This window comes from Pleurodeles waltl, chromosome 11 (assembly GCF_031143425.1).
Source record: "Pleurodeles waltl isolate 20211129_DDA chromosome 11, aPleWal1.hap1.20221129, whole genome shotgun sequence".
In the NCBI taxonomy this organism is placed as follows: domain Eukaryota; kingdom Metazoa; phylum Chordata; class Amphibia; order Caudata; family Salamandridae; genus Pleurodeles; species Pleurodeles waltl.
Genome location: NC_090450.1, coordinates 713,021,636 through 713,041,211, shown reverse-complemented (window position 1 = coordinate 713,041,211; position 19,576 = coordinate 713,021,636). Strand labels below are relative to the sequence as shown.

The following is a 19,576-nucleotide window of genomic DNA, read 5'->3' as shown; positions in this document are numbered from 1 at the left end:
CTTTGCCCAAGGCCAGAATGCCAGAAAGTGTTTGAAAATGTGCCAGAATTGGAGCAAGACGTCGCAGAAAGCTCAAATGAATTTGAAGTCAGTTTAAAGAATTCGGACAATCACTATTTGTTGAAAATTAGCAGAAAAGTGGAAAGGTACCATTTTTGATTGAAGGTGCAAGGGGATGGAGAGCTGGTGGAATATTCTGTAACATATTGTATACAACTGATGGTAAGTGTAAGTTTGGCAACCAGGTGGATGAACGCACAAGGGATCACCTCTCTCCAGAAATGCAGTAGTGAAAAACTGTGTGAGGAATTGTGGTTGACAGATGGTCCAGCTCTGCATAACGTTTTATTGGTGGCAAAAAGAGCGGAATACTTGTAGGCGTGAGTTGGGTTGGAGAGATTAACAGAGATGGGGAAAAAAGTTAGAACTAAATGTTCCTGCAGTAACAAAAGAATAAAAGAAGAATCACTAAGAATGCAGCTTTGAAGGACAATGTTTTGGATGCGGGCTAACTTGGCATTAGGCAGCCTTCTTAGCAATATGTTAAAAATAGGGTACGAAAGAGCATTCATTATACGTTATACAAAATGTTCAAATAGGCCCAAATCGACATGGACTAAGGAAGCAAAAATTGAAGGTGATTAAATTGTACTTCTGGTGTCTGATGCAAAGATGGATGGTCCATTGGAGTACGGTATTAATGTCAGGAGTCTGTTTGACTCATTATCCATGTTAACTATAATTCCTTATGACGTATTCTGATAATAAGATCAAGGTTAACAACTGGACATGGATGCGTGGGGGAAAACCATCAAAATGAAAGATTTCTTTGAAGCATGTATTGAACTACAAAATGTGTGTAAAGGGCACTTACCACTCAAATGAATTGTATTTTAAGTTGGTCAAACCAAGGGTCACTGGGAGTTAGGTTAGACCCAAAAGCCAGACATCAAGTGTTGACTAGTGAAATTGATGATGATGTGTGCTGTGAAACGAATAATGGTGATGTGATTTTTAAAGAGAGTTTCCTTAAGTTTTTAGAGGAGATTTAGTTTGTCTCTGTGACGTTGTGCACGCAAATAAACTTAAAAGGAATGCCACACCCTAACAAAGTTACCCCTGAGTACACATGACCCACCAAAGAATGCATTAAGTAAACTTTGTGAGCCATACAATCTGCGGAGGCCACAGATTGGCTGACTTTAATTGGAGTGACCAGAAAAAAGAGAGTGGACTGATTTATATATTTTTTGGTTCCAGAGGCAAAAACTAAAGAATGGTGCTAGATAAATTCCCTGAGCCAAATACAATAGCAATGGTTGCTCAATGGTGAGGATTATTTTCTTTTCAACGTTGGATCTTGCATCTGCATACCAAAAAATCAGGCAGCACATCGAGCCCAAGAACTGATGCTTTCATAACACTGAAATTCCTAAGAGTCCACAGCCTTGGTTTTCCAGAGATCCATGAGTCATATGTTGGGGGCCTTGGAGGGTGCCATGGTTTTTCAGCATGTTGTATTGGTATATGGGAGAAAGCAAGAAAAGCATAAGGGTAGGGTCAGTAGTCTATTGGAGAGATTTCAAAAGAAAGGATTACACGTATTAAAAGGATAAGTGGAAGTTTAGCATCAAATACATATGTAACGTAGACCATCAAATCCCGGCTGAGTGGGTCAGGCCTATGATACACCAGGTTGAAGCTATACAGAAAATTAATACACCAAACAATAAGGAGGTCTTACTTTCAATTCTGAGTCTAGCTGAGTGTCATTGTAAAATTGTTATGCCCTTGCCCAGCAAGACTATAACCAGGGCCATTGGAATTATGCGATTCTAAGGCCTTACACAGAGCTTGTCTGGTCATCTTTCAGTTGCTTATTACTGTAGGGCCGACCCTAACGCTCACAACACAAAAGGCTACAAAACGAAAGATGGAGAATTCGGTTATAGGGGTTGTGGCAGTATTTGAGCCCAGGCATATTGGCCACCCACGGATATCTAGCAAACCATACATTTCTGAAAACTAGATACCTGGGGTGTCCAGGGTGTTGTGCCTGGCATGGATATTGATATGGTTTTATATCCAAACTGCCCTGCAAATCTCAAACTTTGACTAAAATCACACATTTTACTTCACTTCCTGTGACATAAACTTCTGGAATCTGCAGAGACCCACAACATTTTGCTACTCAGCATTCCCCTACTTTTTCTGGTAAAAACACTGACCCACTTGTATGGGTTGACTCCTATTACCCTGGTTTGATCCGTTCCTGTCATGGTCACTAGGCCCAGCCATGCAAGTAAGTAGCATTTTTATCGAAGGAATGCTTGGTGGTAGGAAATTTGGTACTCCCTGCTGGTTTCAGAACTTTTCATCACAGATATGTGAGGAAAATGTGTGTTTTTAGTGTGAGGTTTGTAAGGGCCTCTGGTTAAAGAAACCTGGTGTCAGCCATGCACATCTCACCAGCCTAGACAACCCCTGGTGTCTAGTTTTTAGAAATGTGCAGGTTTGGTAGGTTTCTCTGGGTGCCAGCTAAGCTGCTATCCCAATTCCGCAGCCACAAACATTGCGGAAAAAAGTTGGTTTTTGTGTGGAAAATTTTGATCTTTCCATCTAGCATTTTTAACCTTTTCCTGATGTAAGTACTGAGACCCCCACATTGGTGAGGTTATTGAAGACTTGGGGATACGCTGGGTGGTAGGAAACTTGTGGCTCTCCACAGGTTCAGGAATTTTCAGTCATAGAAATGTTCGAAAAATCTGCATTTTTAGGCAAAGCTTCAACTTTTCAAGGACTTCTGGGTAAAGGAATCTGGTGAAAGTCACACACATATCGCTACCCAAGACACACCCTAGTGTTTAGTTTTCAGAAATGTGCAGGTTTGGTAGGATTGTCTGGGTGCCGCCTGTGCTAGGGCCCTAATTCCACAGCCACCAACATTGCAGAAAAGGGTCGTTTTTTGGGTGGTAAAATTTGATCTATCCATCTTGCATGTTGGACTTTTCCTGTTGCCGGCACAAGGCCCAACCATACAAGTACAACTTGGGGGAATGATGAGTGGTAGTAGATTTATGGCTCCCTGTAGATTTCAGAACTTGCCCTCACAAAAATATGAGGAAAATGTGTATTGTAAGCACAGTTTGAGGTTTGTAATGGCTTATAAGTAAAAATGAACTAATTATTCACACAGCCCTGGATACCCCCAGGTGTCAAGTTTTTAGAAAGGTCTTAGTATGGTAGGTTTTTCTAGGTGGCGGCTGAGCGTGGGCTCAAAATTCACAGCTTCCCACATTTAAAAAAAACATGGATTCTCCTGGGTACAATACGATGTCTTTGGGATGTGTTGTGTTGCAGGTGCTAGGCCAAGCCTCACAGTTAAGGGACCATTTTTAATAAGGAGATGTGTGGAAACACAGAATAGCAAAACATTTATTACCAATTCAATTTCTCTGCATTAGTGCCTTCCAAATGTAAGCCAGTGTGCTAGAAGGAAGTCATTTTGCAGAATGCCCTCTGAATCACATCCTAGTATTGGTACCCATAAATTCAGAGATGTATAAGTAACCACTGCATCTGGTGTGCATTTTATACATACATAGGTTTCCTTCCATTTTTCATTGATTATATTTTACAATATGAATTGCTCTGTACTCAGTAAACGATGAAAAGCACTGCAAGGTGCAGCTGTGCTGTCGCCTCTTTGTACTACAAACCCTATATATCCCCATGAACAGAATAGTCTAGTGGATGTAACGTTATATTGCTTTTGCAAATTAGCCATTGTGACTAAAAGTTACAGGTGGAAAATATTGTCACAATTGTCTGTTTTTTCCTAATCATTTTAAATATTTTGTTAATTTCAACAGTTAGTTTATTTGGGAAAACATTGAGGAACAAACACAAATGAATCCATGGTGAACTCAGACTTTTTTCTACTTTTCATAAATGTATAGCTTTTTTGTGTCACTCATGGGTTTAACACCGCTTTCCACTACAAACTGGGAGTAGGTTGAAAGCACAAACATTAGGAAAAGTTGGTAGAAGGACAGAAAGAATGTTTTTAATGCAACTCTACATGTTCCTGAAAGCTAGAATGATAGTGTTTTAGTACAGCAAACTTTGTTTATGAAACAAAAACACTTTGTGAGGCACTTTTCCCCATTCCACCCCCCAAATTGAATTGTATCCATAAATTGTCTATTGTCGCGGTCCCCTCAAAGGGAATCCACACACCCTGGGTACCTTAAGAGTCCCCATGATGTTGATGAGAAAAACATGCTAATTTGGCCTAGGTATTGTATGTGGAAATAGTAGAATATAGCTTATGTGTTTTAAGTTATAATAGGTTTGAGTTATAGTAAGGTTTGAGCTAGTTTGCAATGTCAGGGTAGACCTTAGTAGTTTTCAAATAAGAGGATTTTGCTACCTAATATTTTGTACATTTAGCAGGCATGCTGTGGTAGCTGACTGCATGTGTTGAGAAATGGTTTGTGTTTGCAATAGGTTCTGACAGCTGTGGCCCTTTTTGAGTATTCCTACAAATTGGCAAAGGTTAGGGTGGCTTCTGATAAGAATTCCTTGAAAGGAGTTATTCCTCCCTTCCACAGTATTATTGTTCTTGGCTTATAGAGGTTTAAGGCTGATATAAGGCTGATATATACGTGTCACAGAGTGTGTAGTATTTGGGTTTTCACCCATGATCTAAACTGTGCATGTTTCAAACCTGCATTGTTTAAAGCAGTGGTTCTTAACCTGTGGCCCAGGGAACCCGGTGGTCTGCGAAGCCTGCTCGGGGGGCCATGACTGTTTAGGAAATTAAGTACTATTAACAGGTTAATAAAGTGTATATAAATAAAAAAGCAAAATGAAAAGTTGAACATTTTGAAATGTTCTGTAAATGTGAAGGAATTTGAAATTGGTGGATAAAAATTAAGTTTCTGTTCTCAGATTAATTTGTGGGAGTAGTTCAAGTGCATCGATAAGAATGTAGCATGGATATTGAGTGGCCTAAAATGAATTTAGAAAATATTACAACCTTTCAATTACATCTTTTGACTTTTTTTTTAAATATGCATATGTTTAAATATTTCACAATTTGTGTACTTGTTTGATTAATGCTTGTTTCTGTATTTTACATGTGTTATTTTGCAGTTCAGATCATGGAAACTGCCTATGCTGGGGTCCTCAGCTTCCAGTAATGATTCAGTGGGAGGAGGGAGTCCCCGGTTTCCCCTAATAATTCATTATGGATCCCCTGATTCCAATAATGACTAAGTGTGGGGTCCACAGAAGTAAAAATAAAATAAGAACCACTGGTCTAGATAATCCACAAAGGGTTTTAACTTCTCTTTATTGGTTTGGTATAACTGGGATTTTGAAAGTAAATCATAATGTTTTACTATGCCGCTGGTGAGATGTATTCTATTACAGTTTTTTATTTTTTTTATTTTATATGCATATTGGTTGTATATAGAGTAATCTATGTTTAAGGTATTCTGTGCTTTAGAGTTTTCGTAGTTGGCAAACTAATACATTAAGAAAGTCATTAGCGGGAACCAGGCACGGCCCGTCATTTAGAGCAGTAGGCCCACCCTCCCCCCACCTTTTGCCCCTCATGAAGAGTGTCTGTCAGGCTGAACAAAGGTCAGCCTGACAGACACTCTTCATTTTCAGCTTAGACAGCCAGGAGTGAGACATGCACGATTTGCACAGACTCCTGGCTCCCTGAGCTGAACTTTGCTGGGCTGAGGAGGTCACAGCTCCTATGGGCGTGACCTCCTTGGCTCAGCAAAGGTGCCTTGAGGCCCTCCCCTGGGTGACGAGGAAAGTGTCACCCATTGACTCGGACCTGGGCACTTCAGGTTTAAGCCCAAAAGCACCCAGGGCGAGTGTCAACCAGTGACACTTTGTCACAGAGTGGGGTGGGGTCAGCAGTCTCACTGACCCGATCCCACTCTGTGACGAGGCTGGGACTGCTGCCTTTCCTCACTGGCTGACCTAAGGTCTGCCAATGAGGGAAGGCAGCAGTCCCAACCCTCCTGGGACCTTGAGGCTGAAGGTAAGTGTGTGTGTGTGTGATGTTTTAAAATGAATGTTTGGTGCATGCATGAATGTTTGAATGTTATGAGTGTTGTTAATGGATGTGCATGTGTGTGTGTGTGAAAGAATGAGTGTGTGTGATCTTTGAAAACGAATGTTTGGTGCGTGCATACATGTATTAATGTTATGAGAGTTAATGGATGTGCGTGCATGAAAGAATGAGTGTGTGTGTGCGTGATGTTTTAAAATGAATGTTTGGTGCGTGCGTGCATGTTTGAAAGTTATGAGTGTTAATGGATGTGCGTGCGTGCGTGTGTATGTGAAGGAATGAGTGTGTGTGAACTTTTAAAATGAATGTTTGGTGCGTGTGTGCATGTTTGAATGTTATGAGTGTTGTTAATGGATGTGCGTGAGTGCGTGTCTGTGTGTGTGTGAAAGAATGAGTGTGTGTGTGTGTGTGTGTGTGTGTGTGTGTGCACTTCCCGCCCGCCTCCCTCCCTCTAGCTGCCGCCGCCATGGGAACGGTACTATCTGAGTCTCTAAAAAGATGTAATTTAAGGCTATCTATATACTGCATATGATAAGATTCTTAAAGTTATTACCTCATGTGTTTATTCAAAAGAAATCTAGTTTCATTACAGAATGTAATGTAGTTAATAAATCAAGTAGATTAACAAGCAGACTGACAAAAGGACCTTTTAAAAAAGAAAACTCAAAAAGCTGTCAGGTAGAGCAATAAATCTCAAGTTACAGGTCGAAGAGAGAGAAAAGATCTCTGCTAGCAAAACATCTGAGCCAAAGTCTGCAATGAGAAGTTTAAGCAACAAAATTATCTGTATGAAATCAAACGCTTTTATAATGATGTAGGTACAGAAGTGACACACATTTCATAGCATCATATTACCTGGAAACAATGTTTCAATTACAATAGCCATTCAAATTCTTATTTACTATTACTGCAACACCTACTTCCTATTATAGCTTCTTGGTTAGGGCAGTGCATTACTAATGAAGGATGTGAGCTCACACATTATGAAACGTAAGAACACAATAGCTTGCTTTAACTACAGTGCACAACTTAGGCGAAGTGACCTTCATATTGTTACATTAAGGCATCCGCCTCCTTTCCTCCAGAACAAAATTCACTAGATTTGTACACAGAGACCTTGGATGAAGCTGTATTTTTGTTGAATTTCTGAAAAGAGAAAAAGATAAATGCATGAAGAAAGTGGAACATATAAAATAAAGGCAACTTTTTCTTCAGTAAATATGAAATATTTTCAGTGCAGCACACATACTAACGCATTAGAAATACATAAATGTAAGGAAAACAATCAACACCAATAAAAATACTTTTACAATTTTATATAATAAACTAATTTAGATAAAAAAGTTATTGAAAGGACTAATGTTAAGATCAGAGGTTCCCAGACCTCCCTGACTCACGGACGATAAAGGTCCTAACAGCTGCTGCCAGATGTCTCATTGTGCCATCAGTGTTGATGTTCCAAAGGTGATGTGCCTGGGGCTGTTACATGACAGAAGCTCACAGGAGAAAGAGACATTCATCAGGAGGTAGGTCATCCAAAATCACACAAGAAGATGCTATTTAAGTGGTTTAGAAACTCATTTTGCGACCCACAAAGATTATTTTCCTGCAATTTAAGACAGGGTCTTACAGATATCTTACAGTGCTTCCCTTAAATTGTCAAGTCTAATATCAATTTTGGTGCAGTGTTAGGAGAAGAAATCGATTTTTTGGCATGTGGTGGATAGGACAACAACACAGGACTTTAAAAGGAAATGAACAGTGTATGTGGATATAAATATGTAGCAATATAAAAGGCCAGGTCTGATTTGACTACAAGTATGAGCCAATACCAAATGCATAGTAAAATACAGTGTTACGGTTTAACAAACAACATAATAGAAATCACTGATAGAATTTTACAGGCATTGTTAACATTAGGACATACCTGTGTTTAGCTGGGTTGCTTTGTGAGAGCATTCCTATGTGTTGCCCTACTGCGCTTACAATGACGACTGCCTGGTCAAACCAATACAAACGTAGAAATAAAATGAATGTAGTCAAAACATCGATGTATTCCTAGAGTGTAGGGTAGAGAGTGTTTTTTAGGTGATGGGTGTAGTATAGATATGGGTAAATGATTGTTTGATTGCTTGTAGTAAGTGGGGAGTTAGAATCTTACCTGGCACCAAAGTAGTGTTGTCCAAAAAGGCAGCCTATATGGCAGATGGGGGTGCATTGTGCAAAGGACAGTTTCATTGAGAGGTGTGAGATGGAGACACAATCCGGGTAGTCCTCCAAGGCAAACTTCAACCACCTGAATCATGGATAACCTCTACTTCAACTGCATCCTCTAACCATGTAATGTTTGTATATCCCTCTAAGTGTGTGCCTTCTCCCCCAGTGCAATGACAGAACCTGTCACCGCCTGCCATTAGGCTGCTTTCTGTGTTATTGAGGGTGAATGGAGGCAACCCATGTACTTTTTGTAATGCTGTAGCACAGATTTAACTACAAGGGATATCTTCTCGTTGGTGAATTTTATTTTTGTCTCGAGTGTGATCTGACTCCTTTAGGCAGTATGCAGTTGCTATTCTATGGTTTCAGCAGTGATTATGATGTTGGAAGGGAATGGGCATCAGGTGTGCATGGTTTAGTTTAGGTGTGTATAATGCTCTGATTTCATTCTATGTGGAAGACTCCCTCCCATGTATAGAGATCTCCTCTCCAGTTGCAAAGGTTTCCACCCTGGTTGTGGAATTCTCCAATCCGGGACACGAAATGAAGCATGGTGGTCCAAGAATGGAAAAAGTAAATATGTACCAAAACAGGGTGAAAACATCTTGGTTTTAGTACATACCCCCTATTCTATGTTTCCTATCGAGGATGATACATTGCATGCAGATTTCAACATTTTACTTGCCATTTCCCCTTCAACAAATTTCACAAGGTTATACCTGGCAAACAAATCTCAGAGCATAATTGTGGGGGTGCAGTAATTATTGTATGCAGTGAAAATCCCACCTCAGAGTAAATATCCCAGATGATAATTAGTCCATCACTAAACATTCCATCACCTTGACCGCTAACTTTGTACAAGGCTGTAGAAATGAAGTTGCTGATGCCCAAGCTCATTTTATTATGAACTCTTTCAGTAGGTTAGTGCAGTATTGGGGCTTCCTTAGATGGTCACTTCTTTGTGGGTGCTTTTGGATCAAGGGTTAACAGTTGTTGCCAGGGGAGGGGCAAATTCGGGTAGCACAGGTTGACAGCTGCCATATTTTAGCGCCCCTGCACCCATACCGACCATCCTGCTAAACTGAACACTGCAGGGCATTGCAGAGTGGCTTCTGGGGTCGCCGAGTTGTCCCTGTGTGGCAGGTTGCAGTTGGAGGTAGCATTGACGGCCCATTTTTCTAGCTGCAGCCGCAGTTGGCAGAGGCTCCCCTTTGGAGCAAGAGACAGTCAAGATGGTGGCTGCAGGACGGCCATGGTGATTCGGCCAGCCACAGAGAGCACTAAAGGTGCGCCTTCGCCCTGATGGTGAACAGGGCCCACCTCCAGTCGCAAAGGGCAGTGAGCAGCAGTTTCTCCCCTTCAGCAGAAAAAGGAGGGGGTCAGTTCCTGAGCCATGTTGAATAGGCAGTGCGGTGGGGACCATACACATTGAAGCCCCAGAGTTGGCGTGGTGAGGAAGAGTGAAGGGATTGGGTAGAGTGGGCCCATGGTCAAACACACAGCACATGGACTGGACCAGGGTTTCCCTCCCTCTACCCAGGATCCTCAGAAAAGAAGGCTGTTCATGTCACCCACCCTGGTCAGAGTTTGGTAGGCCCACCTCCCCCTGCTGATTATCTCTGGTTGGTGTGCAGTGGCCTCTCCCAGGCCACACCACATGGGATGTGTGGAAGGAGCCATGAGTAGAAGTGATGCAGCGGAGAGGAGGGATTGGGGTGAGGAGGTAAGAGGCTGTGGTCGGCTGTATGGCACAGGACTTGACCCATGTTTCCCACTCCACCAGGATCCAAGTGGAAGAAGGCTGCTTGTGCCGCCCTGAGTAGTTAGCGTCGGGGTTTTGGTGGTCCTGTCCCTCCCCTCTCCTGTGACTGGCTTTTTGGTGGGTGCTCTACCCAGTGAACCGGAAAAGCGGGCCTGATAATGGTGGAAGGTGAGTCCCACCCCCCGCATTTGCTAGACCTGAGAACCTCTGTAACGGTGACAATATAGCCAGGGATAAAACCTCTCCCAAGCAAGGGAAACTGGACACGTATACTAAACCCCTAGGACATCCACCTCCCGGAGAATCGGCTGTGGGGATTGAAGGGGCTGGCGAAAGAGATACTGGCTGAGATCCACACGCATGGACAGAGGCCATTGTGTGGGCCATTGAAACCTCCTGCCTTGCCCTAGAAACTAAAATAGGGGAGGTGGATGTGGCCCTCCTCATCAAGATTTCAGGACAACCAAAAGCCAAGTGGCGGAGGTGGTAATCCGAATCGCAGCAGTGGAAGGTGCGATGCACGATCTCACCTAGATGATAGAGCCATTGAGCAGTCAAACGAGGGAGCTGGAAGATGCAAAGGGGTGATTGAGAAGGAACAATCAGTGGTTCATAGGATTCCTAGAGGGAGTGGAGGGTTCCTGCCTGGAACAGGTCCTAGAGAAATGGTTGAGCTCCTTCCTGTTCCCAATGAGAGCTCAAAATGCTTCTTGGTTGAGCAGGCACACTGTTCGCTGGCTGCTAAATCCCGTTGCTGGCACCCCTGAAACCAGTGATTACCAGTTTCTTGAATCACAGGGACAGAGACTTGTTTCTCTGCATGGTTTGGACCTTGGGGACGTCAAACACAAGTCTAATCATATCTTTGTCTTTCCAGACTACAGTAGACTGGTGCAGCACCAGGGAAACACATGTGGAGCTGTGAAGCATACCCTGCGTGCAGTGGATATTAAATATATGCTGCTATACCCTGCAAAGTTGAATGTGATATTCCAAGGAAAAATCCTCTTTTATGAGCATTGGGATAAAGTGTGGCAGTGAATTGAGGAATGATCCCTGAAGTGTCCAGGGAGCAGGGACGATGTCCCCTGGAACCCCAAGGCTGAGGGTGGACTTGGACAGAGGACGAGATGACAGAGTCAGGGAGGTAGATGGGGACTGGCTAGTCGGGGACCTGGGCTTAGGCTGGGCCTCCCGGGAGAGAGAACCAGAAAGCCACTCCTTGGACTCATACATCGGCGGGGAGCCGCACCCCCTGGCCTGGACAGGCACCCTTGGGGTGACCTCGGACACCGAATCCTGAGCTGTGCTTTTGTACATCCATTTGCCTCTACAAATTATTTCATAAGTGTACCAGAGTTATGTGAGTGTGTGGGAGGGAATCAACCAGGGTGATTGTTGATTGTTGTTTAGCAGTCTTGGAGGTTGGCTGAATGCTGAGTGGGGGTGCGGGCGATAGACCTTTCCTCAGTTGGGGCAGAGGGTGGTTTGAGGCTCACATCAGGGAAATGTGGGGAGGGATAACAGTTTGGAATGTTCCTATATGTTCATACACATTTAGGCAACACAGGACACACAGTTCCACAGTCCCACCAGAGTACACAACCACAAAGAGCAGCTGTTGATGACTGCATAATTCAGTGGCCCCTTGGCAATTCTTCCTTGTATGTCAATGGGCTTGGTTGCAAAAGTAAGCGAGGGGTGGTCGCTCAAAATATACATTGAAAGTCCCCGGTTCTTGTTTTCTGCAGAAGACACACCTACAAGGTAATATTTGCTGATGGTTGCAGAGAGGTAGTTATACCATTTTGCCTCACATGGTATACTCGAAGGGGTCCCCCAGGGTTGCAATACAGGTCAAGAAGAGCCCCCCTTCTGAATTGAGAAAACCTGGGTGTACCTGGAGGTTTGCTGTGTGGCAGTGACACAGAAGGACTGTCCTTATTGTTAATGTGCATGCTCCACAGTGCATCCACTGGTCAATATTGGATGATCTGGGTCCTATCCTGTTGGATGCACCTAGTGATCTTCACTTGGTGGGTGGAGACTGTAATGGGATTATTGGCAGGGACGTGAACAGATGTTCACCCCAGGCAACCCTGAGCAGGGGACCAAAGGAGCTGGTGCATTGTGCAGCTGCACTGGGCCTGGGAGATGTCTGTAGGTGCCTCTACCAGAACACCCAGCAGTACTCCTTTCTCTCTGGGGCCCATAGGACTTTGAGAAGACTTGACTATCTGTTCCTCCCATTGATGGACCTGATGTGGGCAAGAGACACACGCTATCTGACCATGGGATTTTCGAACCTTTGTCCCTTCTTAGTCCATCTGGGTTGCACACCTAGGACAGGACCCCTGCATGGTGCCTGAACACCAGGACCCTGAGGGACTTTGACATTATGGAGGCCCTTCGGGCAAACAATAAACTGTACTTTGAGGAGAATGATGGCACTGTGGCGTCCCCGGTTTCTTAGTGGGAGGCCTACAAAACGGTGCTGAGAGACAAGGCCCAAAACATAATTGTCCAGAAGCCGGAGCATAAGGAGAACAGTATGCTGCAATTAAAGAGTTGGCTCCTTTCCTTGGAGCAGAGCTGGGCAGAGACGTGAGACCAGATGAATTATCTGCTTTTGGGGGGCGACGAGGGATCAGTATCGTAACCTGACTACACAGGCAGCCTGACAACATACCTTGGGATGCTGAAATGACTGTATGACATAGGAGCCGCTTCCTTGCGTGGCTGATGAGGAGAGAGGAAGAAGCACACTGGGTGACAGAAGTGCAACCCAAGTCTGGAGAGTTGTTAGTCTGCACAGACAGTGGTATAGCCCGAGTGTTCGCTGACTACTACCGGAGGTTCTATGCGGCCCAGGGGGACTGCAACAATCTAGGCCACTGGTCTTCAAACTTTTTAGTGCCAAGGCCCCCCCCCCCTAGTGGGAAAAAAAATCATTAGGCCCCCCTCAGAAAAATTTCTGAATTATTCTATAAGTTGGCAGTGTATAAACATGTTTAGGCTTATTTAAACAATGCAGGTAAGTTCAATTACCGTTTTTAAAAATGCAATCAAATACATGCCCTACTAACATGTAAAATTATCCACAGCGTGATTAGAAATGAGGGTGGGGCTTTTGGGGAATATTGGAGCCCCTTTCCTTTTGATGCATAAACCCAGCTAGGATTTAAATGACAAAAGATGTTAGTGATGGCCCTTTACAGAGTGGTTTACTGCCGCTCGTTATTTCCCTGCTCAAAACAAAGCTTTAGGCTTCTTTTAGCCAGAGCCTGGCGCCCCCCCTGGGATCACTTGGGGCCCCCAGTTTGAAGACCCCTGATCTGGACATTAAGGGGCATATTTATACTCTGTTTGCGCCGGATTTGCGTCGTTTTTTTTTTACGCAAATCCGACGCAAAACTAACTCCATATTTATATTTTGGCGTTAGACGCATCGAGCGTCAAAGTTCATGGAGTTTGCGTCATTTTTTAGCGTGGACACCTTCCTTGCGTTAATGATATGCAAGGGAGGCGTTCCCTACTAAAAAATGACGCCGAGGCATGTGCGTCGTATTTATACTCCCGGGCAAAAATGACGCCCGGGAGTGGGCGGGTCAAAAAAAATTACGTCTACCCTCGTTAGCGTAATTTTTTAACGCCTGCTCAGGGCAGGCGTTAAGGGACCTGTGGGCTCGGAAGGAGCCCAGAGGTGCCCTCCCATGCCCCCAGGGACACCCCCTGCCACCCTTGCCCACCCCAGGAGGACACCCAAGGATGGAGGGACCCATCCCAGGAAAATTAAGGTAAGTTCAGGTAGGTATTTTTTTTTTTTTTTTTGGGTGGCATAGGGGGGCCTGATTTGGGCCCCCCTACATGCCACTATGCCCAATGACCATGCCCAGGGGACAGCAGTCCCCTGGGCATGGCCATTGGGCAGGGGGCATGACTCCTGTCTTTGCTAAGACAGGAGTCATTTCAATGGGGGTTGGGAGTGAAAAAAAATGACGCAAATCGAGTTGACGTAGTTGTGCGTCGAAAAGTATAAATATGGTCCTAAGGCCTTCCTAGCAGAGGTGCCAGTCCCGGTGCTTGCTGCAGCTGGTAGGGAAGAACTGGAGGCACAACTGATGACTGAGAAAGTTGGGGAGGCAGTGCAGGCTATGCAGTCGGGGGAAACGGTAGGTGCTAATGTCTTCCTGGTGGAATTATACAAGAGGCTGTCCTTTCCCTCCATCTACTAAATCTGTTCAGTGCAGCGAGAGGTGAGGGTGCTTTGCCTCCGGTCTCCTACCATGCCCCAATTGTGGTTATCGCGAAGATGAGGAAGCCGCCTCACCTTTGATCCTTATACAGTCCCATCTCATTGTATAACACAGAGTGCAAGATTCTAGCGAACCTTTTGGCGAGGTGCCTAGCGGGAGTAATGTCAGAATTTGTACTGCCCGACCAGACTAAGTCCATGCCTAGGAGGGCAACATTCTTGAATTTGGGATGGCTATGTCTGTGGTTGGACAGGGTTAGAGCTGACAGAGACCCCAGGGCGAATAATGCTCTGGGACGCCTAAAATACGTTTTACTTTGTAGATTGGAGATACCTGTGTGTACTTTACAGAGGTTTAGACTCCAGTTCTGCCAGTGGGTGGCTCTTCATTACAGGGTGCCCACTGGAGCAGTGCAGGTGAATGTGGTGGTCTAGGACACCATTTCCCTTGGCGGGGTACATGGCAGGGATGCCCGCTGTCCCCCCTTTGGTTCACACTGTCTGGAGCTGCTGTGTGCTGGGTGCGCTATCGAGCGCACATAGCGGGGTTTCCCAGAAAAACAAAAGCCCTGGAGAAAATATCTCTGAACGCGGATGACACGCTAGTATGTCTTGACAACCCAGCATGATCGATACCGGCGGCCCTATCTGCGTTTAGCCTGTTCGAAACCTATGCAGGTTGTAGTATAAAGTGGTAGGAATCCGTTATTTACTAAATCGGAGATTGGGAGGGGCTGAACAAAGTGACAGGTAATTGTCGATTGACAATCGCCGGCTTTAAACACCTTGGTATAGGCCCTCTTTTCTAAGCAGCGCCACTTATTTTTCCTCAATAAACAGCAAAAGAGAAAAACACAAACAATGGAAAAGAACGTGGACGAGAAAGAGAGAAACACTGTGACAAAGGGAGAGAGCAGGGATGAAAAAGAACCTGCAAAACAGAAATAAAGATGCAGGGCATCTGGTGAAGAATTAAAGAAGTATGAAGCAAGTTAAGCACTGCCTAGCGGAGATCTTGCACTGGAAACTTGCAGGGAAGAGACTCATCAGTCTGTCCTAGACATATACTTTGGATTTGTCAAGGTTTGTATTTTTAAGCCACTTTGAAGATTGCGTTGAGACACTAATCCATTTTTTCTGGACAGAAGGCGCTATTTTTGTTTGTGCCAATAACCATCCATTTAAGCCTGCTAATGACGCGTTTAACTCGCCTGCTTCCTGCTCTCTGCACGTGTTTATTGTCGCTTCACTAATGTTTGCCAAAATACGCTTACTTACCAAACCGCGTTGCAAACTAAAGAATAGAGTTGAGACGGTGTTTACGCAAATACACTCCCAGTACACAACATGTGCTTGTTTTTGTCTGAAGGCTGTGTCTAATGCAGAGATATGAAGGTAACCTCGGGACACCGGCTCTAACCCTGATTTGGCAGACTCAGTATTTGTTCTACAGGATAACGATATTTGGTTCACAATAACACCTGTCATCTAAAGCACAATGTGGCAATTCAATTTGTGGTAAGCATTATGCGAAGGTAAATCGTGAACGAACGAAAGGGCATTACGAGGACACTGGAGTGATGTTCTGATCAGCAGCCTACCAGGCAGAATGAACACTTGGTGCTACAAATAATTGCATAAAAAGTAGATGCACGTGCAGATGGATGGTGCTATATCATAAGTGTATACAGTGTCAGCACTATGGCTATGTGCACGAACACATAGGAAACACATTGTAAAGCTCTGAATGTGTCTCCATCACCCACACCTCTCTATACTCTGCTTGGTTGGATAACCCATATAGGCCAGTAGGCCGAGGACCAGAGGGCTGCTTTTAAGAGAAGAATGGATGGATGGAGAAGTCTTCACCTACCTAGCCTGGCAAACAGCCCTACATGGATATACTTTTCTTGTAAATCCTGGTACGGTGTTTTCCCCAAATTCTTCTGCAGGCGGACAGATTACTCACTACAGTCACTTGAAACAACTTAGGCCTTATAGTAGGGTATTGTCCAGGGCTGCCTTTAAGTCCCATTTCACACCCTGCACTATCTACAGAGCTCAAGCTACCGAAAATTAATTCTGCCATTGTGAAACATCAGTGCAATACAAATCAAGCTCTGAAAAGCTAGTGCTGTATGCTCCCTGCACTGTGACATTCCTGAACGCACCAGGGAGAGCGTCAGTATTTCTATTGTCCTTAATCTGTGGCCTGTAGATGCTCATAAACATTGTGTCAGCTCCTATAATTGATTTCCACAGGGCAGTCGTTTGTCCATAGGGGAATGGGCTTACAGACTCTTTGGGCCAGATATATGAAGGTCCACAATTGCGAATCCCAAAAACGATTTTTACAGAATTGCTATTTGGGATTCACAAAATGCGATGTAACAAGACAATCACAGAATTTCTTGCACTTACCAAAAATTCCCATCGTAAATAAAGAGTACCAAATAGCGAATAGGCATTTGGAAATCACAAATTGCGACTTTTGTGTTCTGGAGCAGCATGATGACATCACAACCAGGAAGTGTGTCAGTGCATGCTGCTTCCAGAAGTTATAGCCAGAGGAGCAGGCAAATATACCCAGCAGAGCACCAGGGAGGCACTCCAGAAAGTCAGCCAAGACCAGTAGAACACAATTGCTACCGATGGAAATGGCAAAGACACAGGAGGGAGAAAGGGAAAACTTAAATTCAGTGATCAGGAATTGGAGGTGCTCACAGAAGAGGTGGTCAGGAACCATGTCCAGTTATTTGGCAAACATTCACTACATGTCCCAGAAAGTAAGAAGAGGAAAATATGGACTGACAACAAGGCTAAAATCAGCGCAGTGGGTGTTGCGCAGTGTACAATTGAGGAGATACGCAAGCGCTTGTACGACTTATGGTCACATGCTTAGGAGAGGGTAGCAAGCAGGCTGAAGGAAGCAAGGAGCACTGGAGGTGGATCATCCACCCAGACACCATCCACCCCCTTAGAGGACATGGTGGAGTCAACACTGCAGCCTGAAGCAGTAGGTAGTGTAACTGACATAGGCATATGTGCATGTACAAATGTCTCTTAGAAAATTGCAATGTCACCATGCACAGTGAAAAACAGTCCATCTCACTTTTTTCATACTACACAACAATGCCTTATGGGAGTGGAAGTCCATGCCCCAAAGGTGCATCTTCTACATAAATATCAGTATTGTGCAAAACCAAACAGAGAGACAAAACAACAGACAATTAGTGACACTGTGCCAGGGAAAATGTTTATTAAAAATGTAACTGTGAAATGAAACATGAAAAAAGAACATCATGACTGACATGCTGCGCATTGTTGTTGCAGATGTTTCTACACCTGATGCAGCAGAAACAGAAAAAGGGGGAAATGAGGAAGGCCACCCACAGTCTGATACCGACATTATTGAGTCCTTTACACCAGCATCACCCAGACACAGGGCAAGAGTGGAACTGCTCCCTAAATGTACTCAGGACTCTGATGACTTGTCAGAAGATGTACACACACCACCTTCTGATGGTAGACGCACCCACACACATCAGTCCCTATTCCGGCGCCAGTATACTCTCCTCAGGAGGCATAGTGAAGAAGTCAGATAGAGCACAGAAGAAGGTGAGGGCCCATCTCTGTTTGGTGGTCTGGGGGCATCCATGTTAAAGATGCAGCACCTACAATGTAAGCAGATGAAATCAATGCACAGGCAGTTGGTGTCTATCAATCACAACATGTGCAAGCTGCATGAAGATCAGCAAGCTACAGCAGAACACCTAAGGGAGATGACAAATGCAATTAAGGAACTCTGCACTGTAATGCATTAGGGCCATGTCACCCACCATAGGTGCCATCACCAATTGATGGGTAGGTTGGATGGGTTCAGCAGATCTGTTAATCGCCTCACTAATGCAACTGCTTTGCTGTCACGACATTCTGTGAGCATGCAAGTTGAAATGGCACATTGCAGTGGGGACGTTGCATGAGGATTGGTGCAAGTAACCAATGCATTGGAGACAATGCAGACAGCCGGAGTGTTGCAAACAGCTAGCTGGGTGGTGGGGATAGTGAGGAGCTCTCTAGCCTCAGTAGTGTCACAGCCCCTGTAATGGATCCTAGGCGTCGCAGTTCCAGACACAGTACTGTCTCAGAACCTTCAACAAGAGGTGCAGCTGAGCCCACTGAGCGTTCTAGCGGGGTGCGTGGATGTAAAAAGTAATGTGGACATGTTCAGGGCCTTGCATGATTTGCGTCAATTCATTGATCATATGATGTTAATAGTATGACATTGTAATTGGGCACTGATTGTGCTTTTGGAATACCTATGTCCTATGTCCACTTAATTGACCTGAAGTTAAGGCAATACATGTGGGACGTGTTGCAAAAAAACTGAACAAGACGTGGTGTTGACAGAAATTGTTCCATGCAATCTCAGCACTTCTTTGCCTGCCGACTGTTGCTCTGGTTCTGTCTGCTGGGTGAAGGGGTAGCAAGGGGGCGTCATCGTCACCTGAGTCCGTATCTGTGGGTTCCACTGGTATGACTCTTGTCGTAGCAATGTTATGCAACATAGCACATGTGGCTACAATCTTGCAGGATTTTTCCAGACTGTATTGTAGTGCTCCCCCACTTTTATACAGGCACTGGAAGCGACTCTTCAGCAGTTAAAAGGTCTCTCAATGACACTTTGCGTCCTCCTATGTGCCACATTGTATCGCCGTTCACTTGGCGTGGCTGGATTGAGGTATGGTACTAGGATGAAGGACTGCACTGCATATGCACTGTCTCCTACAATGAGTGGAGTGTAAAATGAGTTATTGTTATCTGTGATGTCACTTATACGATATGCTGCATTGTTCTCTGTTACATTACCAAGTAGGTATCCTTCTCCAAACATGCCAGCAAGAAGTCTTGTGAACATTCCACTATGTCTAAAGATGTATGAATTGTGTGCTACCTGGTACCTGGCCACTAAATCAGTTATGATAAGGCACGCAGTGCAAATGACCTGTATGTTAATCGAAAGGCAATTTTTTCTAATCCTGTATATGTACTCAGTTTCAGATGGTGGACAGATTGCCACATGTGTCCTATCAGTGCAGCTATAGACATGTGGAAATTGTGCTACCTGGTATAAATTTAATTTAGTTAGCTGCAAGTCCTGTGGGGTGTTGGGGAATTTGATGTGCAGATTTATTTTTGATAACATTACATTAAGGAATGCATTGAAGAAGCATGAGAGGACACTTTG

At 44.4% G+C, this 19,576-nt stretch overlaps 1 long non-coding RNA gene across 3 annotated transcripts in view; it reads right to left on the bottom strand.

Annotated features, from left to right (window-relative positions):
* Positions 1–17,570: 17,570 nt before the first annotated feature.
* The window catches only part of LOC138266043 (uncharacterized), a 93,738-nt gene continuing 91,732 nt past the window's right edge, over positions 17,571–19,576 (bottom strand). For all 3 annotated transcript variants that reach the window (XR_011199451.1, XR_011199453.1, XR_011199452.1), the window contains one exon: positions 17,571–18,002. This is a non-coding gene — a long non-coding RNA (uncharacterized lncRNA). The remainder of the gene's footprint in view (positions 18,003–19,576) is intronic.